At 38.1% G+C, this 25,988-nt stretch overlaps 1 protein-coding gene and 1 long non-coding RNA gene across 6 annotated transcripts in view; one reads left to right on the forward strand and one right to left on the reverse strand.

Moving 5' to 3' along the window:
- ACTN1 (actinin alpha 1) overlaps nucleotides 1-25,988 on the forward strand; it is a 116,806-nt gene that overhangs the window by 7,906 nt on the left and 82,912 nt on the right. The window lies entirely within an intron of this gene.
- LOC120299301 lies at nucleotides 1,607-24,949 on the reverse strand. Of its 2 annotated transcripts, XR_005554382.1 has the most exons (4): nucleotides 23,347-24,949; nucleotides 15,869-15,919; nucleotides 11,559-13,733; nucleotides 1,607-4,650 (listed from the first exon to the last, which is right to left on the reverse strand). It is a non-coding gene; the product is annotated as an uncharacterized LOC120299301 (long non-coding RNA). The 2 variants fall into 2 exon arrangements; XR_005554381.1 differs by lacking the exon at nucleotides 1,607-4,650 and having other exon boundaries at nucleotides 10,567-13,733.

Below are 25,988 nucleotides of genomic sequence, written 5' to 3' on the forward strand. Positions count from 1 at the left end.
TTAGTTCAAAACAGTTAATGCTAATTCAATGTTCCTGCAACTTCCTTGTGCACCAGTTTGCACATAAATACATACTGTACCCACCAGTTGCTATATAAATCAATGATTTTAAAGAAAAACATTTTTACTCTCACAGGCCAGCTTAAAATCAGAGTATGTTATTACAGCTAGTCCTTGATTTACAACCACAATTGAGTCCAAAATTTATGTTGCTAAGTGAGACAATTGTTAAGTGAGTTTTGCCCCATTCTAAGACTTTTCTTGTCAAATTTATTAACTGGCTCACTGCAGTTCTTAAATTAGCCACACTATTGTTAAGTGAATCTGATTTCCCCATTGACTTTGCTTGTCAGAAGGTTGCAAAAGGTGATCGCGTCTCCAGGGTGCTGCAACCGTCATGAATGTGAGTCAGTTGTCAAGCTTCCAAATATAAATCACGTGACCATGGGGATGCTGCAGTGGTCATCAGTGTGAAAAATTGCTCATAAGTCACCTTTTTTCAGTTCTGTTGTAACTTTAAATGGTCACTAAATGAACTGTTGTAATTTGAGGACTACCTGTACTGTTTTTTTAAAGGAAAGTTTACAAGGAATGCATACACAACATACATATCATAAAGAGGAGGCAAAGAAGATAGGACATGTCTAGTTTAATGAAGAGAAGGACAAGAGATAGCAGTGTTCCAATATCTCAGGGGCTGCCACAAAGAAGAGGTAGTCAAGCTATTCTCCAAAGTGCCTGAGGGCAGGACAAGAAGCAGTGGATGGAAATTAATCAAGGAGAGAAGCAACCTAGAAATAAGGAGAAACTTCCAGACAGTTAGAACAATTAAACAGTGGAAAAACCTGCCTCCAGAAGCGGTGAATGCTCCAACACTGGAAGTTTTTAAGAAGAGACTGGACAGCCATTTGTCTGAAATGGTATAGGGTTTCCTGCCTGAGCAGGGGGTTGGACTAGATGACCTCCAAGGTCCCTTCCAATTCTGTTATTCTGTTCTGTTCTGAATGTAGAGTTTGGCTAGATTTCTGACTGAAATACTGATTTTGCAGGAGCTTTAGCCTCAAGAATACCCATTTTCTTTTTGTTTTGCTCAAGAAATGCATGTATCTTCATGTCCTTTGCATAAGCTTGTACCAGTATTCGGTTTCCCCTTGCTGCATTTGGAGTCCATAAGTTGTATGGTTCGTAGGTTGTATAGTAAGAAGATAACCTTGAATAAAGAATTCAAGAACTGTTAAGTGGCTGTCAACTTGGTCCTGGGAAAGAAAGGATAAGAAAGAAAATCAAGATAATTCTTCCTTGATTCTGTTTAGTACAGAGAATCCTTGACTTACAATAGTTCGTTTAGAGACCGCTCAAAGTTACAACATCACTGAAAGAAGTGACTTATGACCATTTTTCACACTTACACCCATTACAGCATCCCCATGGTCATGTGACCAAAATTCAGAGGCTTGGCAACTGATTCATATTTATGATGGTTACAGTGTCCCAGGGTCATGTGATCACTCTTTGAAACCTTCTGACAAGCACAGTCAATGGGGGAAGCCAGATTCACTTAACAGTGTTATTAATTTAACAAGTGCAATGATTCACTTAACAACTGAGGCAAGAAAGGTTGTAAAATGGGGCAAAACTCACTTAGGAAATGTCTCACTTAGCAACAGAAATTTTGGGCTCAATTTTGGTCATTAGTTGAGGACTACCTGTATAGGGATGAAGGGAAACTTTTTCAAGCTTTCCAGTTTTTATTATTACAAGTTATAACACGAGAATTCCAGGAGTCCTTTTAGAATGTTTCCTGACTTGGCCTCTCTTGAAGGGTTGATATAAGTAGATGAAATAATTTACTTGAACAGTGAGATAGATCAGTTAAAGCTGATATAGCGTAATTGTTCACAGTAATAGACCATCTATTATTGATAATAATAGACTAGGATGACCCAGTATGATTTTGTATCAAAATCAAATAGCATTCTCTGTCATTTATTCTATAAATTTCTTCTTTCAGATAATTCAGATATTTCAGGTATGTCCAATATATATATACATTGCTTACTGGTGTACACCGCTTAGAGAGTGCTTGCACTTAAAGCGGTATATAAGTCTCATAAATAAATAAATAAATAAATAAATAAATAAATAAATATTGCTTGACAAGTACCTTTATTTTAGGATTCAAATGAAGTCTATGGGGATTTTGTGGGTTCTTATCATTGCTTTTTCTAACTGGATCATTTTATTAATTAATTTAATTATTAATTGCTTATAATGTCACAATTATCAGTCCCATGGCAACATTGTATAGCATGTTTTTAATATTCATCATAAAATACTATATAAAAATGACCATTAATCTTGAAAAACAATAAAGCAAAAATTTAAATGGCAGCAATTCATATAACAATGACATCAATTTAAATTACATTTAAAGTGGCACTTTCTTATTCAGTGTTAAAGTTCTCTGGAAAATTTCCCTTTTAACTCATTTCTGGAAGGTCAACAAGGCTAGTCTAATTTTCAGGGAGAGTCCATTCCATAACATTGGGATAAGATGGAGAAACATCTCCTCTTGGCCTGCGTCCCCTCTTGGCCTGCGCCCCTTAATCCAGAGCCCCCCAACCTTTTGGGCACCAGGGACTGGTTACCTGGAGAGATGTTTTTCCATGGACTGGAGGGGGCTTGGCTTTGTGTGCTGCCTGCATCCCACAGATGGGGCTTTGCTTGTTTGTGCATACCGGTCCACGGACCGGGAATTGGAGACCCCTGCCCTAATCTCACATATTGACCTTATTCATGCATTTATGTTCACATGGGGCTTCTCAGCTTTTTGGGACTGCTGGGTACCTTTGATATTTTGAAAGCATGTTGGGAGTGCATTCACAAAATAGTAACCATACCTGCATTGCCTACACCACTCTGTTAGCCAGTTCAGAAGGCTTTCTAACACCAGTTTATTTTTACTTTTTTTTTTTTTAGCATTTCCAAACAGTACTCGGCAAACACCACCCACCATTTTTCTTTTAATTGTTAAGAATTAGTTAATTAAGAATCTTGTAGAGGCCTGTATACATTCCTAGAACTAAAGAATGGAAATTTCAGCATGGCCTGTTTAAATTTATTTATGCTTAGAATGATACTTTACAAGTTGGGTGGGGCAGACAAATGCTGAGGGAGGCACTATACCTGGGGATCCAAAGCTAAAACATAATTCATGCCTGCTAGTCAAAAAGATTGCATTCACATATTACAATAAGCCCGAAGTAAGCAATCCATGAAGTGTATGTTAGCCCCAAGCCAAGTTTCCATTTGCAGCCTTCAGAGAACCCAACTTTTGGGTTTTTAAACAGCTTTTGTAATTTGAGGAGATATTAAATGAGAAACCCCTGCTTTAGGAGATGAACATTTTAAGTCATTAATTCTTTCCCTTTAAAACCCAAATAAATCTATTTACCTGTTTGGGGATGTTATTGGTCACATTTCTTATATCCCCTAAAGTCCAAAAGGAAAAAAATGCAATCCTCTGTTGCATAGTAATTTTACATCTCTGTACTGAGCCAAAATCAGCCAGAAAGGTTGGTATATAAAAGCTAATTGCATGAGGATGGAATGCATAACTCAAGCAAGTCTTGAGTCATTGTAACTATGATACAATGCCTCAGGTAATAGGCTATGGAGAAACTCTGAATATTACAACTACCAAGCAAATAACGGCCATTTAATTTTTGTTTGCAATCAGAACATTTTGCTCAATCTGTGTAATCTTATGCCTCTGAGAACTGGGGTGAGGTAACGGATGGGATGAACGGTCCCTCAAACAGCGTCTAAATGCCTTTTATCCCTTGGAACAGGGGTGTCAAACTTGCAATGTCACGTGACGTGTCGCGACATATCGTGACTTTTTTTCCATTGCTGGCAATGGGGTGGGCGCAGTTTTGGCATGACGCCTCCAGCCTGTGGGCCGGCAGTTTGATAACCTTGCCTTGGAACAATTCTCCAGTAATAGGCCTATTGCTGGTACACTTTTAAAATTACCTCTGACTGTTGGCTCTCTGAAGATGTTTCCATGAGTTCCCTACACATCTGCAGCCTTTGGTGTTCAGTGCAAGTTACTGTCTATTTCCTCCCCTCTCCTTTCTTTCAGAGAAGTGGATAAATGGATAAACAAATCACTACAGAAACCATAAATCTTCACTAAGATACCATATGGTTCTTATTTAAAATCTAAATGCCTGAGCAGCTTCCCAGCTGCTACTTTGCAAACAAGTCCTAAAAAGCCATAGCAGTTAACAATCTGTTGTCTGGGTCATTGTTTATAACTGCCCCCCAAAACAGTGCCCCATAGCTTGACTCACTGGAGAAGAGCCTAATGCTGGGAAAGATTGAGGGCAATAAAAGAATGGGACGACAGAGAATGAGGTGGCTGGCTGGAGTCACTAAAGCAGTAGGCGTGAGCTTAAATGGACTCCAGAAGATGGTAGAGGACAGGAAGGCCTGGAGGAACGTTGTCCATGGGGTTGTGATGGGTCGGACACGACTTTGCAACTAACAACAACATAGCTTGATTGAAAGAGCCTCCAGTCATGGTGAGATGCCTCCTAGGTCGGTATCCAATCACTTCAGGAGATACTGATAAACTGACTTTTTTCTCTGGAAGATATGAAGGGATGTTCAAAAAGGCATGTGGTTGAAGTCAAGTATTTTTATTTTGTAGTTTTATATTTCCAGAACACGCTGTTTGTTAAGTTATTGTTCATTATGTATTTTAACCAATTTCTTACTTGCTGACACACTAGTACAGTGATGGTGAACCTTTTAGAGACCGAATGCCCAAAAACCGCCTTGCCCCTACCCCGTCCCCATGTCTCCTGCCCGCAGGGCCACCCACCACCTCCACGGCCCGCCACAGCAGATCGCCCAGGCGGCCCAGCAGTGTCATGGTGGCCACGCCCTCTGTCCGTGCCCCGCAGCATCATCTGCACGCAACGGGACGCGAGGGCGGAGTCTTGTCTCCGCCACCTGGTTGCCATGTCCTTGGCTGTACTGCTCTGCACAAGCTGCATCTGGGGCGACTCTCCTCCAGGGGGCTGCTGTGAGGAGGGGGCCACGCAGGGCTGGGGCGATGACGAGCGTGCCCTCAGAGAGGGCTCTGAGTGCCACCTCTGGCACCCGTGCCATAAGTTCGCCACCACTGCACTAGTAGATAGTTTTTTTCATAAGTAGGAAGCATATTTCCAAACCTTTCCCCGTATTCCCCATATTTTTAATTTCAAAATGGTATCTCTTGGGAGGCAGAATCAATTTCTGTTTGATCAACAGTCTGCCCATCATGATTGCTAAAAAAAGTCATGAAATTGACTGTGAAAATTAGTTTCAGGGATGGGGAGAGGGGGAGTGTTAGCTGGGTTTTGTTTCTTAAGCAGCTTCCCTCACTGCTTTTGAAACCTCTTGCTTGTGATTTTCTCAGAGGCACCTGAGACAGATGCGGGATACACAGCAGTAGACAAATTGGAGCCTGGAGCTTAGAGACAAGTTAGCACCTGGCTTAAGCAGCAACTAAGCCCAGTTATCACTTCTTTATTATGTGATAAATTCTTTAGATTGCACCAGATATTTCTTTATAGAGCTCTCCCATTCCAAGTAGTAATAATTTCCCAATGTCCCTCCCCAGTTCAGCTGCAGAAATTGCCCCCCCAAAACCTCAGCCTCTCCCCCCCCCAATCAGCCCCATTTTTCACATGCTAATGTTTCTGGTTTTCCTTCATTGCTAGTGTCTCAGCATAAAACACAATGCAACAAAATTTACAAACTAATAGGCAGTAGGTACCTTTTAAAAGTGTCAACTCCAAGGAATTTTGATGTACTACCCTGCCTTCACTTTCCTCTTCATACTAATGAGGTAACTATGCTGGTGTGCAAACAGCATTCAGATTTAGTTGATACTGGCACTTGGAGAGTGAAAACTATAATCCTTTTTCATGTAGGTACTGTAGTATGTGGTTTGAGCCTTTTAAAGAGTAACAAATATCTTGTACCAGCTTTCTTTCTCCTGTTCTAATCTAAAATTTAGATAAAAAAATACTAGCATTCCCAGTCTTACTGGCAAGCAGCCTTGCTGATTGGGAATTCTGATACTGTTTTCCAGGTTATTTGGAAAATGTCAGGTTGGTGAAGAAATTCATCAGGTTATGGTTTCTTTTTTTACTTAAATCTTTTGAACTTCCTCAGTACGGTGATGCTGTGAGCTGTGTGATTGGCACATACAGGTAGTCCTCAACTTATGACCACAATTGCGCCCCAAATTTCTGTTGCTAAGCAAGACAGTTCTTTAGTCCGTTTTGCCCCATTTTATGACCTTTCTCGCCACAATTGTTAAGTGAATCACTGCAGTTATTAAGTTAGTAACATAGTTAAGTGAATCTGGCTTCTCTGTTGACTTTGCTTGTCAGAAGGTCGAAAAAGATGATCCCGTGCTTCCTGGAGCACTGAAGTTGTCATAAATACATGTCGGTTGCCAAGTGTCTGGATTTTGATCACATGACCCTGGGGATGCTGCAGCAGTTCTAAGTGTGAACAATGGTCATCAGTCATTTTGTTTCAGTGCCATTGTAACTTTGAATGGTCACTAAACAAATGGCTGCAAGTTGAGGACTACCTGTAAAGCCTTAAGGGGGTAGATTGATCAGCAATAATGGCGTAGGAAATTGTATGTGTTAGCTGAGATGTCATTTGTTTATGTCTGTATAATGATCAGAAGGATGACTAGAATTCTGAAATGAAGTTCTCTTCCCTGCCTTAAGAAGTTTGGCTGGAGTATAGCAGCTATTGAAAAGGAATATGCTAGTTGTTGCCGTGGGAATATAGATTTATATTAAAGATAATATAAGATTCAGCATTAATTGCTATTGCATATTCATTTGCAATCCAGCACAGTATTTTGCCATAGCATTATCTGAAGGGCATTTTTGATACAGTAAAACGTTTTTGTGACTCTAATCTTAATCCTCATCCTTGCCTTTGTTTAAAATCCAATCTAATCATTTTTGGGATATACCCAAAATCCATATCCAACCTTTCTGTCAATTAAAATCACCTTGAAAATTGTCCTAGTTTGTTCTATTTCAGTGGTTCTCAATTTTTAATGCCGCGACCCCCAACCGGTCGTAAGTCTACTCAACTGGTGCAGCACCGTTTGCAGAATGGGACTTTTGGCGGGCTCAGCAGGGCAGAGACAGCCTGGACAATTCCAATTGGCTTTTGAAAGACAATAGAATTAGACTCTATTCAAGAAACTAAAAGGGAGTAGCACAGCTAAGGAACAGGGGAAAAAAATGGCGGACTGCGTTGTTTGACGACTCCCGTGAAATGGTCGTTCGACCCCAAATGGGGTCACGATCCACAGGTTGAGAACCGCTGTTCTATTTCATTTAGACTAGAGCAATTCATTCATGTCACCTAGGAAATTTGAATACTGAGTTCAGTTCTTGCTACCTGAGAGTTTTTCATGCACAAAAATGTTCTAACTGGTGACATTTACTTCCCAGTTGCTAATTTGCATAAGCATTATTGTGGTGCAATTTTTCTCAATTGCTCCCTTGTTGAAAACATCTTTGCTCAGAGATACGCAGTTGATAAATTGGTCCTATCTTTGAGTCTCCCTAAGGAAAAGTCACACCATTTAAATAACCTGCATAAACTAGGTAGGGGATTAATCTGTTTCTGCAGAATAAATTAAACTAAATTTACCCAACAATCTAGATCCATAAAACATACTAAGCCTTAACCACTAAATAAATTTGCACCTTGTACCAATGCTGCTGTTAAGTCTTTAGTTGATCAAGATAAGTGTGTGTGTAAATAGGGCCTCTTATCCACAGGCATTCCTCTGGTTTTATACCACAGATAGATGGGCTTTTTATTTAGTTAATGAGTGTCTGTGAGATGATCTATTAGAAATTTTTAAGTAACTGATTAAGAAATTAGTAATTTTCCCTCAAAGCTAGAGAGACTGTTCTGTAATGAAATTCTGTGTAACTAGTAATGAACTACTAAAATTGCATTCAGTTTTACCTTGAGCCTGATTTGATCAAACAATTTGAAAATCTGAAGCAAGCCACAGAATGTTGAATTGAAAACTTGGGTTAGAAAGTATGAAGAGTTATAAGATTGAGAAGTATTCAACTATATTGGCTGGGCTTCCGGGGAACTATATAGTCCCAGCAAATCTGGAGGGCACCAGATTGGAAAAGTCTGGGCTAAAATGGGAAGTTGTGAGAAGCAGGAAGTCAAAGAGAAATTTGGATGTTGAAGCAACCCAAGTTTGCCAACTTGAGTGATGCTGCAACTGCAAATATGAAGACAGTTAGCAAAGAGAATACTGTATTCTTGTTTGCAGTTCCTTTTTTGTATATTTAATTGAGCAAGGGGAAAACACTTTGGGACTGGCCTTGCTTATTAGCCACTGGTGTCACATTTTCTTTTTCTGTATATATTAATGACCGTATTGTGGCACAGTTGCTGGTAACTACTTCTCTCTTGCCTCCTTTTACTGTGTTCTGACAAAAACTAAGTGGGATGTTACTTTGAAAAAAGGGTTTTTTATATACGGTATATTCTAGTCACACTCCACTTGGTTTCTGAATGCACTGGAGTAGACGTGGAGTGTATAATGGCAGAGGCCACTTTTCATTTTAGCTAAGACTTATCATGACTTTGCATATGTGTCAGAACATTTTACTAACTTGCCTATTATAGTCATGTAGGAAATGTTGGCTTGGAAGAAAGCAGAGAGGGAAATGCCGATTCGCTTACTCTTCAAAAACTGCTGCCTGTCAGAAAAGGTTCTTGTTTGTGTTTGAATGTAAAAAAAAATATCACCAGAAAACAAATGGAAAATATTCAGTTCGGCTTTAAGGTCTTGCAGCAATTTATTGTGGGGGGAATTAATGAGCTGATGGTTTTTAAGAGCATAGAGAAGATTTCATGCTTTATTGTAAGAAGTTCTCTGACAAATCACCTACATACTGCAACGATGCTACAGTTTTGCATTATATTTCTACAATGTGCAGGAGCCTTAACATAAGATGGCACCCATCACATTGTGGTATGTCAGTAACAGCTGGCAGCACCTGGCCCAGTGTTTCTCAACCTTGACCATTTTAAGGCATGTGGACTTCAGCTCCCAGAATTCCACAGCCAGCAATGCTGGCTGTGGAATTCTGGGAGTTGAAGTCCACATGCCTTAAAATGGTCAAGGTTGAGAAACACTGAGTCCTAGCCAGTCTTGGATGATTTCAATGAAAAGTTGATCTTGTTAATATATAGATGGAAAATCCCAGGAATGCCCAGGTCTATAAGGAAGTCAGGAAAGGTAAAAAAAAAAAAAAAAAAATGCTGGGAGAAGCAATCCGTTTTCTACTATATTGCTACCAAGAAAATACATGGATAGGTAGTTATTGGAAATCAAGGTCAAATTTACCTTTGATGCAACTGTTGGCAATGAAAGTTCTACATTTGTCATTGGGGGAATATGGCCGTATTGTTTTTTATTGACTATACAGCATGATAGCTGCTTCAGCTACGTTTTATGCATTGTTTACAGAGGATTCTCGCTGAATGGATAAAGGAAGATAATTTCAAATCAGTTAAAGTTGATTGACTGGTATGATGTAGTTTAAAATGGAAGCAAAGATTTACAGGTTCCAAAACAGTGCATCTTTTTTTCTTTCTCTGTTCTCTTTTTTTTCCCCTTCCCCCCCCCCTTCTCTTGTTTTATTCATGTTCTGGTGTGGGTAGCCACTATTCAGCTTTCTTTGAATCAAGATCTTTAACAGATGTTTGTGAGCCCATTTATTATACAGGTTTGGAATGCTTGGGGTTGCATCCTAAACACACCTGGAGGGCACCTAATGCCTCTATTCAATCTCCCTATCTCACCATCAGTACCCAGAAACTTTCCTTCCTTCCTAGCCTTTCCCCATTAGTATTTTTAAAAAAATCCCGTCCTGGCTGCTGTATGTGATGGAAGATGAAACTGTTTCCTAGGGAATAAATTATTAGGAGACTGCTGATTGCAAAGAGTATCGCCTTATACTGTATATACAAAAATGTCAGAAATGTACTTAATTGGCTCCAAAGCAGGTTAACAGCACAGGAAACTGGCTATATTTCTTCCCTGGTGCCTACTTGGATGCAGCCTATCATGAGGATGTGGCTGGGCTGCCTGTTTCCTGTTCTTCAACTGTTGAAGCGTGGCACAGAGCCAATCATACTCAGCATGGTATGAAGCCAGGTGCTGACATCACACTGCTGGCAAAGTTGAGGGTGACTCCTTCTCCTTTTCCTTTCCTTGCTGTTTTCCAGAAATAGGATTTCAACAACTATGCTTCAATACAGCAGTAGAGAAAATTCTCAGTATTGCTGAAGTCAAGCAAAGCCTTCTGCAAATGTTACAAAATCAGGATCAATCCCTAATATGCCCGGTTTGTTGAAGACCTTACTCAAATGATGTTAGTCTCCTATAGAGGAAATCTTTTGTACACATGTTGACTTTTATAGGAACCAGGATCCTGAGGAGCCAGGAGAGTTTTTGTCTTGCAGATATCGTCTTTGAATACTTACCTATCTGCACAGATGGATCATTTGAGAAATATTGGCATGTGGTGAGCCTTCCTGACATTTGTACTACATTAACAAAGCATGTAGAAATAATATTGAACATATTACAGTGTAGATAATTATAGCTTTTTATTGTATATAATGTTAAAACATTTCAATGTAAAGTTAACTGCTATAATATCTATATAGGGTGCCATAACATTTGAACAGTTTAGATATTATTGACTTCTACATTGACTTTACTTGAAAATTCTAAGTTGTAAGCAAACTTTGTCCTAAGAACCTTACTATTTTTATATAACCCCTCTAATATTGACTGCTGTCCAGGAAAGGCTAGCATCTGCCTAAGTGCAATAGAGCTACCAAACTGGTACTGGACTGACAATTTGGGGTTCTAAGCTAGACAGCAACAAGGTCCACAAATGTTGAGCAGCTGCTTCTGTATTAGGTATTTATTCTCAAATTGCCTCTCATGTATTTGAGAGTGCTGCTGTGATTTTCCCATCTCTTTGAAAAAAGATTAATTTCAAAAATGCTGAGTAATCAAGATAGTTGTCATAGCAGCATGATCAGAACACTGCTTCTTTTTGCTCATGTGTTTTTTTGACCATTTCCAGCAAACACCACTGAAAAGGCAGAAGAGGAGGATTAAGCCAGGAATCCATACTTATACAAGCCAAACTGTCATTCTAATATTTCTGAAAGTATCATTTGAAAAAGAGGAGAAAATCATAATCACATACAAATGTGGAATCTGCTGTGTCTTTCTGTAAAGTCTCACTGTTAATGTTTGTATGGTTGTTTAAAGCTGCCAGTCTTGGATGTCAGACTCTGCATTTCACCACACAATTTAATGTGTACACTCTTTTAATGTATACTTTTTGCCCATTAAAACTATGAAAATGTTCATGCATATGTATACAAAAAGTGCTTTTGTTTACCTTTCAAGTAAGTTGTGTCAAACTCTTGGAGTCTGCCTGGCAAGTCCAGTTTTTCAGGAGAGGTTTGCCATTTTCTGCTTTCTAGGGCTAAGAGAAAGAGATTAGCTCAAGGTTACCCAGCTGGCTTTGTGCTTTAGGCAGAACTAAAATCCCAATTTCTAGCCTAATGCCTTAACCACTACACCAAACTAGATCTCTGTAAAATGCTTATTCCTTTCAAAATATGGGAAATTAATTTACATCTCACCGTATAAGTTGGGAGCACACTTCCCTGTTTCTCACAGAGTTAGAGGAGAGAAAACTTACTCAACGTGTGATGAGTAATCATATTACCAACATTGCATTAACTTAATTTTAATTAAATATGAAAATTAAAATTTAGTCACTTCTGCTCTCTACCTTACTTATCTTTTTACTGCTGTTTCCAATACACCATTCAAAGTGTAGCACAACCCTTGGCATAAACTGCCTTAGCTTGAAACAGTCTCATGATCCATGGCTAATAGTAGCACCATATCTACCTTACAGATCGGCAAAGATAGAAGTGGTTTATTGCTAAGTTAGCTAACATCCAGTATTTAATCTAGGTGAGAAGCAGTCTGATGTAGTGGTTAAGACTTCAGGAGGGAGCCATCTTGAAAAATACTGAATCCAAGGGTTTTCAAACACACATGCTATAGCACAAGTGAGATGGTTGTAAAGAGGAAGGCTAAGAGTGTGAAAAGGCCAGAACTGAAGTGTGGTATTTTGTGCTAGCAAAACTATGTCATTTTTCAAACTATGTGACTGTGAGATACATTATTGGTTCATATAAGTGTTGACCTGTAGCCTGAGTGAAGAAGCAATTGGAAAACCTAGCTGGGATTTATTAATTGCTTGAATTGAGTTGTTTCAAAATGAGATGGGTTGCAAATAAATCAACCGAACAAACATAAAATTAAAGACAATGAAAAAAGCTCTCTCTTATGGAATCCAGTTTTTTTCTTTGTATCGTTTTAGGAATCAAACATTTATACTTCCTTGGGAACCAAACAAATATTTCCCTCAATGTAATTTGGCTAAAGCAGAAAAGCATGCAAATAAGCTAATTTTGCATACTTGTAATTTACACATTTGGTTGCTACATTTTAAACCTATATTCCATGCAGAAACTAGACTTGGAGAGATACAGAGCACCAAGGTGATGCTTAGAGATAGAAGGACATGTTTGAGAAAAGAGAGCATTGCAGACATGAAAGAGTACCAAGAACTCAGCTTGGCCCCTTTGACTGAACCCTGCAGTAAAACATTTCAGATTATCAAAAATTCCAGGTTTTGTTCCTGAAATTAAACTCTATCTCATATATTCCAATTAATGGAGAGTGAACAGATCCCTTTGCCAAGGATTTAAGCCTGTGTGGGAAAGGACAGATTAATAGTGAAGCAAATCAGATTTGGTCAAGATGATCAGATTGAATCAGTCAGGTCACTGAAGTCAGATCCAGCCTAGCTCAGGTCAATCAGATTAAAGACAAGTCTTGGTAAACATGCACAGATCAAGACAAGCTAAGTCACTACTGGCTTTGAATGTCACCTGAGCAGCTAATCAGAACTGTAAGATGTTCTAAGAGTGTCCAGTTAGCTCAGCTGGAAAAAGATATAAGCTTGGTTCACAGATATCACGAAACCTTTAATAGACAGCTTTTCACATTATGCTAAAGTCAAAAGCGTACATTGTAGATTAGTGTTATGTGGATATTATAGTCTCCACAAAGAACTTTAATCAACTGAAGTCTTAAAAGATTGCCCAAAGTTTGGTTTTTCAGTGTGTTTACCTGTGTTGGATACCATTCTTAAAGGGTCTAAGGATCTTCAGGCAGTCTCTGTCTGTATGGCTGAAGGATTGAAGAAATGTGACTCTTTTTGTATTGTTTTCTATACAATACTATACAGTATCACAAATTATTTGGTTTTCTGGAATGCATTTGAGGAGTGATGTTGAATGCTTACCATAGCTTGTACAACTTTATCCCCTGGTCCCACACAATACTCTATAAAACATTGCATGATTCTTCCAGCAGTAATGTGATGTGCTCAGATCCTCCATGTTTTTTGTCCAATGTTCTGTCCTAATTTTTCTCTAATGCTTTGAGAAGCTGACTTTTAAAACTTTTGCATTCATGAATAGATGCAGCCCTGAAAGGAAATATGGGATGTTATAGAAAATGAACAATTATAACAAAAGTTTCTGCTTTTTGTATGGCATCCTAATATGGTCATTACTGGAAAAATAAAGAAAACACACCTATCCCTCCCATTGGTGACTAACACTTTTTATCTATACTACTTATAACTTTCCTATAAAGATTATGAGAAAGTAACTTAAGGAGTGCATCTAAGAATGATTTCATATAGGGTATATAGAACTTCAACTAGAATCTTGTGTACTATACAGAACCCAAGACATGTTGTAGACAAACATATTCAAATATATATGGAAGAATGGTGTTGCAGTTAGAACAAATGGAGATTTTGAAGTCTCTGAACTTTAGAATTAATCATTTATGTAAATATTTTTCCTGTTACCTTACAACTACAAATTCATCAAGCCAGCTTGCCCAATAATAAACATAGTACATTTCTGTGTGGCATACAGTACTATAAGCATTAAAATAGCAGCCCATTCTTTAAAAGAGAAAAATGAAAATGATATAAAAAATAGAATTGTAGCCTTTATGATACGTGAAGATTTGTAGGGTCCTCTGTAGCTGTATTTTTGGTTTACAATGCAATTTATGCATTTCTAGTTTTATCTTAGCTTTAAAAGTCACTGCATTTAGGATGGGAGTTTTACAGAAAAGAAAGAAAAAATCATCTTTACTTTGAATGATCTTAACTTCATGAATAAATTGTTTTATATATAAGGAGTTGAACTCTATAAAAACAAGTTTGAAGGAACAAAGACATTTTTTACTTTTAATTCTACCCTGGCTCTTAGGCAAGCTGTTGAAAAACTGCTTACAGTAAGAAAGTTAAAAATAATACTATAATAGGATGAGCAACCAAAAAAGCATCAACTAAAATTGGATATAGCTGCTGGCAATATATTAAATGAAAAGCTTAAAAGAAAATAGTCTGTAGGCCTCTTTAAGAGCTCCATGCAAATGGCTATAAGCAGTCCTGAGAATGGCAAGTATGAACCAGATTCTTTTCTCCTAGCTTTCTTGACCTAATGTGGAACAGCTAGAGGGACTAATAAACCAATTTATTATAACTATATTATCCAGGGATTAATGGATCCTTAGAGCAGGGCTTTTCAACCTTTTCACCCATTGTACCACTTTTAGGATATGGCAATATCCGAGTACTACCATTTGCCTAGCAAGGTGTCAAAAACTTGACCAAAAAAAAAAGGAAAAAAGTGATAAAGTACAGGTAGTCCTTGACTTACAACAGTTTGCTTAGTAACGGTTCGAAGTTACAATAGCCCTGAAAAAAGTGCCCCCCAAGCCACAGCTGAGCAAGACACCTGCCTGCCCACCCAGCGGCGCTCTTCCTCCTGTTAGAGGTTTTCATTGTTGTGAGCATTTCTGTTGAGGATTGGCATCAGGGGTGGGGTGGGGGGTGTTTGGTTTTTATTCCTCCCGTCTGCTGGGTGGTTGCAGCAGATTTTGGTCACTTCACATGACCCATGGACACTGTGACCATCATAAATATGAATCAGCTGCCAAGCATCTGAATGTAAAACAAGACCCTGGAGATGCTGCAGCATTCCAGCTGATTGGCGCTTCTTCTGGGCTCAACAGAAGCGCCAGGATCAGCGCCAAGCTTCAGCTGGAGCCTGGCACTGATCCTGGCACTTCCACTGAACCCTGACAGCCCTGTAGCTTCAGCCATCTCTTGCTCAGGCTTGTGCGGTGCTGCTACTGGTTCAGCTCATTCCCCTCCCCCACTACCACTTTTCTAGGAAGGTCGCATACCACCTGCCAGGTGCCAATGTACCACAGGTGGTACCTGTACCACTGGTTGAAAAGCCTTGCCTTAGAGAAGCTGGTTCATTATTTAGAAAATTGGAATATAGTGAAACTGTTGCTAAACTATATTTCCACCACAAGCATTCAAATGGCTGCATAAAGACCAGACTAACAGAATACAATAGTCTATTCTCATAACAGAGCCAGTTTGGTGTAGTGCTTTAAAACAGTAGGCTAGACCCTGATAGACCGGTGAGCTCTAGTGTTGCCTTAGATACAAAGCCAGTTGTGTGGCTTTGTACAGCCACTTTCCCCAGCCTTAGGAAGAAGACAATGGCCTTCTGAGAAAAATCTTACCAAGAAAACTGCTAGGACTTTCCAGGCACTCTCCAGGAGTTGAAAATTGACCTAGACACATAGACACAGGAAGAAAAAGAAAAAAAACTCATAGCAGCCCACCTGCCTGTAAATAAACAAAATGAGTTAATAATTGTCCTAATTCACTTAGCTCATTAGTGATTGTATTTTATATATCTAAACATATATTGTTAATACAGATCTTAAAATATATGCTTGACTTCTTCCAGCTGTGTTGACCTTGGGCAGTCCCTTTTAAGTTTCTCCTCAAAGTTTGGGGAGAGGGTGTTTTCAAGAACTCACAGAATTAAATTTAAACTGCATCTAAATATTAACTGCAGGATTAAGTTAAGTATGCTTAATGTTCTTTACTCTTACACAGAAAGCTGGGGATCCTACTGGGACAATTTGAAGAGAGCATTAAAAAAAAACCCTTTTTCTTGCAACTTAACAACTAGAACAGCTAAAATTGCCCAGCATTGTTATTTATATTACAAAGGAAGCTTCCATTGGTGCTCACTCAGTTAAAATATATGTGCCTTAACTTGTGTGAGCAAACATTTAAGTACATAGGAAAGGAAAATTGCAATTAATTCAGGTTCCTTTTAGGAACAATCTGCAGAGTCTAAGAGTCGGTTGGAATTTGGCAGCATCCAAATTGAATAAAATAATAATCAAAGTAATTAATTTCAGGTGAATATGTTAAGCAAGAAATGAACCTCTGCAAAATCCTTTCGGATTGAGGGCCTTAATGCTGTTCTGGGTGGGCATGTGACATATGCTTTAATCTGCAAATAGCATCAGGGCCTTAGTGCAGGTTGGCAAAATTATTTTACAGTCCTTGTACACAGGCTTAATTTTCTTCTTTAGAGGTACACTGTGAATAGGAGTTGGCCAACATATTCCAGCTCCTTCTGTTGCCTGCAAGTGCTCTTCCAGTGTGAAGAGTTAACTGCGATTTAACAAAGTTGGAATCTCTTTTCATGCACCCGTTCTTAAAAGAGTAGTGATTTAAATCTTTAAGAGTACTGTTCAACTCTGGTGTCTGAAACAATAGATGGTTTTAAGGTTATGACATCGTTAAGCCATAAAATCAGCTGATCATCATCTTGCCAATGTGGATGGAATATGAATGTAGATAGAATATTCTAATTTGGTTTATGAAGAAACAAGATATCTTATTGGAAACATGTAACTAAAAATGAAGGTAGAAATGTATTACCTTACATATCTGCTAAGGCAGTGTTTCCCAAACTTGACAATTTTAAGGCATGAGGACTTCAACTCCCAGAATTCCACAGCCAGCAGCGCTGGCTGTGGAATTCTGGGAGTTGAAGTCCACATGCCTTAAAATTGTCAAGTTTGGGAAACACTGTGCTAAGGTATTTCATTTTCAGGCTAACCAAAGTTATGCATTTAGTCTTTGATGAGCTTCCACCACTAGGTGACCACTAGTGTGTGTAACACACAATAATATATAAATTCTGGAATTTGTATCAGCAATTTTGAAGACTAGGATCACTTTTGATATTATGAAACGGAAGAAGATTTCTCTGTTTTCACTAATATCATAAATATTTGTATCAGCTATGCTGATGAGCTGACAACTGGGACCACAGTTCTCTTTCTTGTAGCAATGCTTCCAAACCTCAAGAGAATTTAAAAACAATTGCCAACACTTTGAAGAACATAACTTCAACACAGCATTGAGAGTTCTGCCAGTGGATGTCTTCTGGCATCACAAGACGTTTTCTCTTTCTTAGACTTTCCCACAACAATCTAAAATATGCCTCTGAACCAATTTTAAGGGCATCTGGGCAGGGGAAAAGAAGATGCCCACTCCTCAAGCTACTCACAGCATCACTTCTGTCAGTAAAGGATTAGATTCCATCCAGCTTCTGTTTTCTGCCCGGCTTGGGGTGAAAAAAAATCAAACCCCAACTTCACTCAGAAAATATTAACTTAGCTTGGATTTTATAACCTACATTTCTAGGGACTTCCCTCATTCTTGGTCAGTTGATTTCAGATTTTGCCCCTGATTCTCTGCATCCCAGAAAAAGTAAGAAGAAGAAGAAGGGGAGGGAAAGAGCTGCTTATGAATTAGTTTAGAAGATTTAAAATTCTTTGCACAAAAGAACACAGTAGTTGAATATGTGTTAGAAGACATTGAAGGAGTCATAAATAAGATCCTTTTTAGAACCATTTGTCTTTTGATTTTCTTGCACTCTGTAAACTAGAGTTGTAAGTGATTGTAAATACCATAATCTGCAGTTCTCACAGTCTCTTATCTGCAGTTGTTGAGAATTCAGACCCAACAGTTCTCCCCAGGCATAGTTGGAAGCAGCAGGATTGATCAATAATTGAATCTGAGGTTTGATGAGGAAAACGCTATGTACAGATTGTGTGACTTATTAAAGACATATTTGGAAACTGTACTTTTAAAGAAGACCTTAACATTTTAATACTTTTTTAAATGATTAACTGTTACATTGTGTGTTTATTTTTGTCATTGTTAATTTGATTTGTAACCCCACTTTTCTATCCTGTTAATTCTGTTTATGAGAAAATTCACTCATCTAATAATCGAACTGACTTGGAGCCCTGCATCAATTATGATAACAAAGATTGCCTCAGTGTTTCACTTCATTTCTGTTGTCAGTGCCAAGCTGTATGATAGAATCACAAATGCATTTTCATATTTTTATTCTGTGATCAAGAGGTGCTGTACCTGAAGTATATTGCAAATGTTACGATAAAATGCACTGAGTGGGGATGGAAGAATATATTTATTTGGGCATTAATGGAAGATTAATTCAGTAGCCCTTGCATGAATGTGTTTTAACTGTCTTCTGGATCTCAAGTTCTGAGACAGGAAACTCTTTGGGTTTGCAGAAATTTGAATAAAAAGGATCTCAGGAAAACAAAAGGTCTTCCTAAAGTCTATTGCTTGGAGTAAAAAGCTGGGAGGAGGGAAGACATTTACATGTCTAATTATTCTAGGATACAGAAAACCTGCAAACAAACATTTATATGCATCAGAAAGAAAATAATCAAACATAAAAACCCATTTTTCCATTCTCAAGTTGTTTTTATCCAGAAAATACGTAAGCTCTTGGTTGTATTGGTTTAGATAAAAGAGGAAGGGTCAAAGAAGAATTATTGGCTAACAAGCACCTTTTGGATACAATGCAATGCAATGCAAAAAGTATCAGAATTAAGATTTCATCCTGACCAGTATATCACACACGCACACACATACTTAAAATTATGCATGCTTATTTATTCGATGTTAAATACTCATGAGAAGCAGGTGAAATGCCTGGATTGTTAATTCTGAAGAGCACAAGAATTTTGGGCCTGTCATCCATGATTGGATGAATTCTGAAATCTATATGCTATATATTATATACACAAGCAGTCCTCGTTTAACGACTATTCATTCAGTGACTTTGTTTTGAAGTGACTGCAGTGTGCACTTCAGCTCCCCCCATCTGTCTAGCTCCTCCCATCACTGCACTTTTGACTGCTCTTCACTCTGATACTCCTGTCGCCCTGCACTCTGACTTGCACCTTTTAGCTGTCCATCAACATTTTCTTCTTCCCCTGCTGATGAAATGCGCCCAGCAGAGGCAGCTGCTGGCCCTTCCTGAGGCCTTGCAGTGCCTCCCCAAAGCCTCCATGAGGCCTTACAGAAGCACAGCGAGGCCTTGTAGGAATTGTAGCGAGTGTTGCGAAAGGTGTGCCTCAGGAACAGGCAGAGGAAGGAGACAGCAAAAGTCAGCTTGAGGCTGTGGGGTTGGTGGTGGTGGCAGGGTAAGTGGCAGCAGCGGAGTGGGGGGGGGGATAAAAGGCTGAGGGGGGGGGAGATAGCAGAGGTGAGTGTAGCAGGGCAGCAGAGCTTCATCTTCTGAAGGGATTTTGCTGCCCCGGGTCTTTAAATGAGGACTTTTGTTACTTTAAACAGCTATTTTTGTATTAAAGTCTGTTTTTACTTTAAAGTTCATTCTTACAATGGACAATGGCTTCCTGATAACTACTGCAAAGGGATAAAGTGGATTTGAGCACAGTTTTGATTTCCCCCCCACCTTGCCTCTGTCAAGAATGAAACAGCAGAATTGAAAGTGGGCTTGGCACATGTTGCATTGTAGACAAATTCAGGAAACAGGTTGCAAGTATATCAACTGAAGCACCAGAGGAAATAGTGAAACACAGCCTTCCTTAGGCTAGATTAGTAGCCCTTAATTCACATAAACAGTAGTTGTGCTGGTTGTACATGATAAGATTTGCAGTTTGTGCACATTTGGAAGGTGCCAAACTCCCCTAAATATGGTGTTAGTCAGTAAATTCTTTTCAGAAGTAAATTCTCCTCAGTCCTCTTTCACTGTTTATCATGACTGGAAGTACTATAGAAAAGTGTCTAGAAGTACTATAGAAAACATGGTTTCCTTTAGCAACTTTCAAAACTACCGTTTTAATGAGAAGTTTTTTAAAATATATATTTCTTCTCCCCCCCCCAAAAAGAGGAAATATTCCCATTTTAACTTCTTTACAAGCTGCTTTAGTGCTAAGGTAATAAAGATTGACTGAATAAAAACAGTAGAAAAAAAGATTTTCCTCATATAACAAATCTGGTATTTATTTTTAAAATATTTTCAAATATTATTCTGTCCAAGCTATTTATTTATTTTTTCTTTCTTTAATTGAAATACGCATTTATGAATGACAAATACATTTTAATTTGATGCATATGAAAGGATTTATAGTGATGGTTTCCATTTATTTCCATTGTTTCCTCATTGGGGGTCTTCATAATTTAAATATTAATGCATTTGTTCTTGCTTATACTGGGAAATAAATAAGGAGGAACAAGGTCAGTTCAAAGTTAATGGTTTAAGGCTTCTTGTTAGTGCTGGAGTCTCACCAATGTTTGCACACTGCATGATACTGAAATGGATTTGCCATCTCTCTTATTCAGAGTTAATTTCATAAATAACAACTTGGAGATTCCAGTTGCTCCAGTTGCTAAAAAAGAACATACATCTGAGAAAAGATACTCAATACTCGCTACTTTCTATTTCAATGTACTTATAAGCACACATAAGGGCCACTTCATTGTAAAATAAATATACAATGTTGCACAATTTTAAAACAGAAACTTAATTCACTTTAGAGAGATTTTTCTCAGTGTCAGATTTTTAAGCTGTCTGTTTTCCTTTAGATGTGTAATTGGTACCTTTTTTTTTTTGCTGTCATTACTCCTTTAGATCCTACACTAGCACCCATCCACCCTCAAGCAATCTGATTACCAACAGAAAATAAAAGCTTTGCCTCATATACTTGGTCTGGCAGTTTTCAGATGGAAATCGGCAAAAGAAAAAGGAAGATAGGAAGGAAGGAAGGAAGGAAGGAAGGAAGGAAGGAAGGAAGGAAGGAAGGAAGGAAGGGAAGTTCTAGCAGATTTTACTCTGCTAGTCATTGCCGACTATAAGGGGCAAGGATTTCCTTGAAAAACTCTTTCAGTGAAGCTCATGATCTTCATTTTCGAAAGGTGGTGGATATTTTGACTTTCCACAAACTGATGATCTTGGAGACAACAATCTCTTCATCCCTCAGCAGCAGGTAGTTATACTGTGTAATTGTGTTGCTGTACAGCCAGCATTATTATCAAATAACACACATACAGCTTTAACATAAAGAAATGTAATCATCATCTATATTACTGTAGTCTTTTTTTTAAAACTTGCAACTTTTAAAATGTGGACTTCAACTCCCAGAATTTCCGAGCCAGATGCTGGCTGGGGAATTCTGGGCAGTTGAAGACCACACACCTTAAAGTTGGCAAGATTGAAAATCTATTCATCTATATAATTGGGTGTGGCACATACAGTCTTTTCTTTTTAGTGTCATGGGTTTAAGTGGAACGCAATTAGAACTCATGTTTACTTATTATTTGGATCCACCTTACTCTGCTCCAAACTGGGACAATCTGGATGAGTTACTGTGTTACACTGTTACCGTAGCAGCTAACCTCAGCTTTATGTGCTTCACTTCAACTAAGAGTTGACTATTTTTTTTCACCTTGAAATGTTATTTTCTAATATATATATAAAGATGAGAAGACAATGTTTTAAAGATGATGATGTATAATTCTTAGCAATAAATGTTAGTAACTAGCGGGGGTGTAAACTCGTCATGTGACGTGTCGTGACGTATCACAACTTTTTCCCCATTGCCGGATCTGGGGTGGGTGCGGTTTTGGCATGATGCATCCGGCCCGCGGGCCGGCAGTTTGACGCCCCTGGTCCATAGTAACCAAAAGTAGGAAGAGTCTGGTAGTATCAATTTTTTTTACTAACAACTTGTAGTAAAATATATTAGCTTTCCTAAGCTGCAGCTCAGGAGACCTTACCAATAAATACAACATTTTTAAGAACAAAACTCTTAAATATCTAGGTTTAGTTTGACAGATGAAAATCTATGTGGTTTGACCTCATTCAATCAGTAAATATTAGTGATCCCTTTTTTTATATCAGTATCCCTCTCCTCCATAAATAGTAGCAGCCTGAGGCTGACATACACATATATACAAACAAATAAATACAGTTCATTTTTGACACAAAACATAAAACAATCCTGCCCTGAATCTTTGGCCCCTGAAATAGGTACTTTCTCTTTACAATTTTGTTTAATTTCAGGGAGTCTTCGACTTATGATTATAATTGAGCCAAATTTTTTGTTGCTGTTTTTGTTGTTTAAATGAGCTTTACCCAATTTTGCAACCTTTCTTGACATAGTTGTTAAATGAATCACTGCAGTTGTTAAGTTAGTAACACGGTTGTTAAGTGAATCTGGCTTCCCCATTGACTTTGCTTGTCAGAAGGTTGCAAAAGGTGATCACCTGATGCTGGGACACTGCAACCATCATAAATATGAACCAGTTGCCAATTGTCTGAATTTTGATCACGTGACCATGGGGATACTGCAATGATTATAAGTGTGAAAAGCAGTCATAGGTCACTTTTTTCAATGCTGTTGTAACTTTGAATGGTCACTAAACGAACTGTTGTGAGGACTACCTATATCAGTGATGGCGAACCTTTTAGAGACCAAGTGCCCAAACTGCAACCCAAAACCCACTTATGCATCGTCAGGTGCCAATGGGTGTGGCCCATTGGCTGGGTGTGGCCCATTGGCTGGGCATGGCTGCGGTGGTAACGGCAGACTGGGTGGGACTAAAAAGTTCAATCAATCAATTCCAACTTTGCAAGATTTTTTTTCCCGCGAGAAGTTGAAATTGACTGATTGAACCTTTTTTTTTGTACACGGTGGCGGAGGCCTAAAGCGAAAAGGTTTTATAAAACCCAGCTGAAGGCCTAGGACTGGTGCGCAGAAGGCTCTGAGTGCCGCCTCTGGCACACGTGCCATAGGTTCGCCACCATTGACCTATATATAGTTCTTCAGTATTGCTTTACACATACCTTTTAAGTTATTTCCACTGGATTCTCTTTGCCTCCTGATAATTTCAGAATTCCAAAGCTATTTCTTGCACCTTTCATGCCCACTTAAGTGTTAAGTTGCTGGTCCTTCTTCCTGAGAAGCACAAGCACTTTCAGCCAAAACACTTTCAGCTGGAAAGAGAATATCTTTTCCCCATTTACAGCTGCAGCAGTATTGAACTAGTTTTCAGATGGGCACAGTGAGTTTTGAGTGATGGAGATGTGATTATGCCCACACCCGTTAAATTCTTTTCCAAAAGCATAAATCTTTTATGCTGTCTTCCAAGTGGTATTTCTGTTTCTTGAGCTTGAATAGCTGTGGCAGATGAAAACAAAGAAGGGTGGTTTACACTGGACATTTGCGAAAGGGCAATTCTTCTGGCTGTTCGAGTTTCAGCATATTTCAGTTGTCCTTAAATAAAAATTGCACTGTGCAATTAAGGTAAGCATTTTCCTTTCTGACTTCTGTGGAATAGCAGAATGCCGTGACTATACTTAGTCTTTTTAATCAGACTTTAAGGAATAGGAATATGAAGAAATAGAGGTCATCTATGAAAGTCATCCCTGTGTTGATGAGGCCATCCTTCAGCAGTGTGATATCTGGTTGTCAAGGTGCTGCAAATGTTTATAGGCTGTCGCCTGGATACAGGACCGATTGTGTTAGCTTTGTGTTTGCGCTCATGCCTTCTGTTTAATCACCTTAATAGTTTGGTTTCAGGAACCTGAAACACCTCCTAATATAATTCTATGAATCCAGGCACTCATTGGTTGTCCATATCAATCCATGTTCCAGTTCTTGAAAAAACAAGTATAAGATCTATACATGTATGAAAATAAATATGATAAATTATTCTAAATGTCAAATTATACAAAATATATCGATTCCCAGCGTAGACCACTTTGGTATCATGGCTGGCTAATAAATAGGCGCTCAGATCTTCCTTATTAGCCATCATAGTAATTGCAACTGGCCAGTAACTATCTTGTTTTTCCATGGACTCTCTTTTAGTAGGGGTCTCACCTGTCTTCATCTTTATACAGCAAGTCAGCAAACCCACATCATAAATCTTTCACACAGTTTTCGGTGTTCTGTTCTAAATTAGTAACATTGCCAGAATAGATCTCTAACATGCTTGTGAATTCTCTGCCTCCCACCCAAATTGGCAGGCAGTTCTTCTGCCAGTCTTTGCCAATTATTTTCCTGCCAATCTTTGTGTATAAAAACGGGCATGAAACCCACAAAGTTTTGAACATCCTTCAGAAACAAAATATATGTGTTGGCTTTATTAGTTTTCCCTATTTTCCCTATATGTAATCAAATAAATAACTCTCAACAATTGCCAAATCTATTTAGATTTCTTTTTTTTTTGTAAAAGATTTTATTGGGTTTTTCCCCCATACATTGAGTAATAATTTTTTAACCAACGTGCTGTCTTGAGTTTACATTCGTTAATACATATCTAATTCCTAATCCTTTATTCTTTCCTCTAGCCATCGATAAAATAAGTCCCAAGTTTGATAATATTCCGTTTCTACTTTTTCTTTCAGTCTCATAATCAATCTGTCCATCTCTGCACATTCTAGTATTTTTTTTTATTATTTCTTCATCTGATGGTATTCCTTCATTTTTCCAGTATTGCGCAAATATAATTTTTGCCTCTGTTGTGACATGCAAAATCAAATATAAGCTTTGTTTGTTAGTCTTTTCTGCAATTATATCTAATAAAAAAAGTTCAGGTTTAAAATCTACATGTTCTCCCAACAACTTTTTTAGCCAGGTATGTATCTTTTCCCAATAACTCTTTACTTTGTCACATATCCACCAAACATGATAATACGTGCCTGACTTAAGTTTACATTTCCAACATCTATCTGACATGTTTTTAAACATTTTTGCTAATCTTGCTGGTGGCAAGTGCCATCTATAGAACATTTTATATACATTTTCTTTGTAGGAAGTTGACATTGTCAATTTGTAATTTCTTTCCCATAAATTTTGCCATTTTTCTAATTCTATATTATATCCAAAATTTTTCGCCCATCTTATCATTGTTTCTTTAACTTGTTCATTTTTCATTTTCAAAGTTAATAGAAAATTATACATTTTCTTAATTAGTTTCTCATCAGAAATGTCTTATCAAACACAGTTTGTTCCTTGTAAAATCCATACAATTTAATATCTTTATCATATCTAGCTTGCATTTGTAAATGTGCCCACCATGATAGATTGATACCCTGATTTTCCATTTCTTGTTTAGATTTTAAATTCCCTTCAGAGTTTAGAATATCTCTATATGTCCAGATTTTTTCAGAGTTCACTAAATTTGGATGTACAAATGCTTCCATTGTTGACAACCACCCTGGAATTTTCAAATATATTTTACATTTTATTTTTTCCCATGATGTTAATCATTCTTATACAATGATTTTGGAAATATTTATGAACTTTATTTTTCCCGTACCATAAAAAAGCGTGCCACCCCAATTGTAAATCATGTCCCTCCAGTATAACAGTTTTTTATTTCTAAGAGTTATCAATTTTTTTACCCATGTTAATATAGATGCTTGATAATATAAAACCCAGTCCGGTAGACCAAGTCCTCCATTTTCCTTGGCATCTTGTA

This window comes from Crotalus tigris, unplaced genomic scaffold (assembly GCF_016545835.1).
Source record: "Crotalus tigris isolate CLP2741 ecotype Arizona unplaced genomic scaffold, ASM1654583v1 scf7180000024291.2576520, whole genome shotgun sequence".
Lineage (NCBI taxonomy): Eukaryota > Metazoa > Chordata > Lepidosauria > Squamata > Viperidae > Crotalus > Crotalus tigris.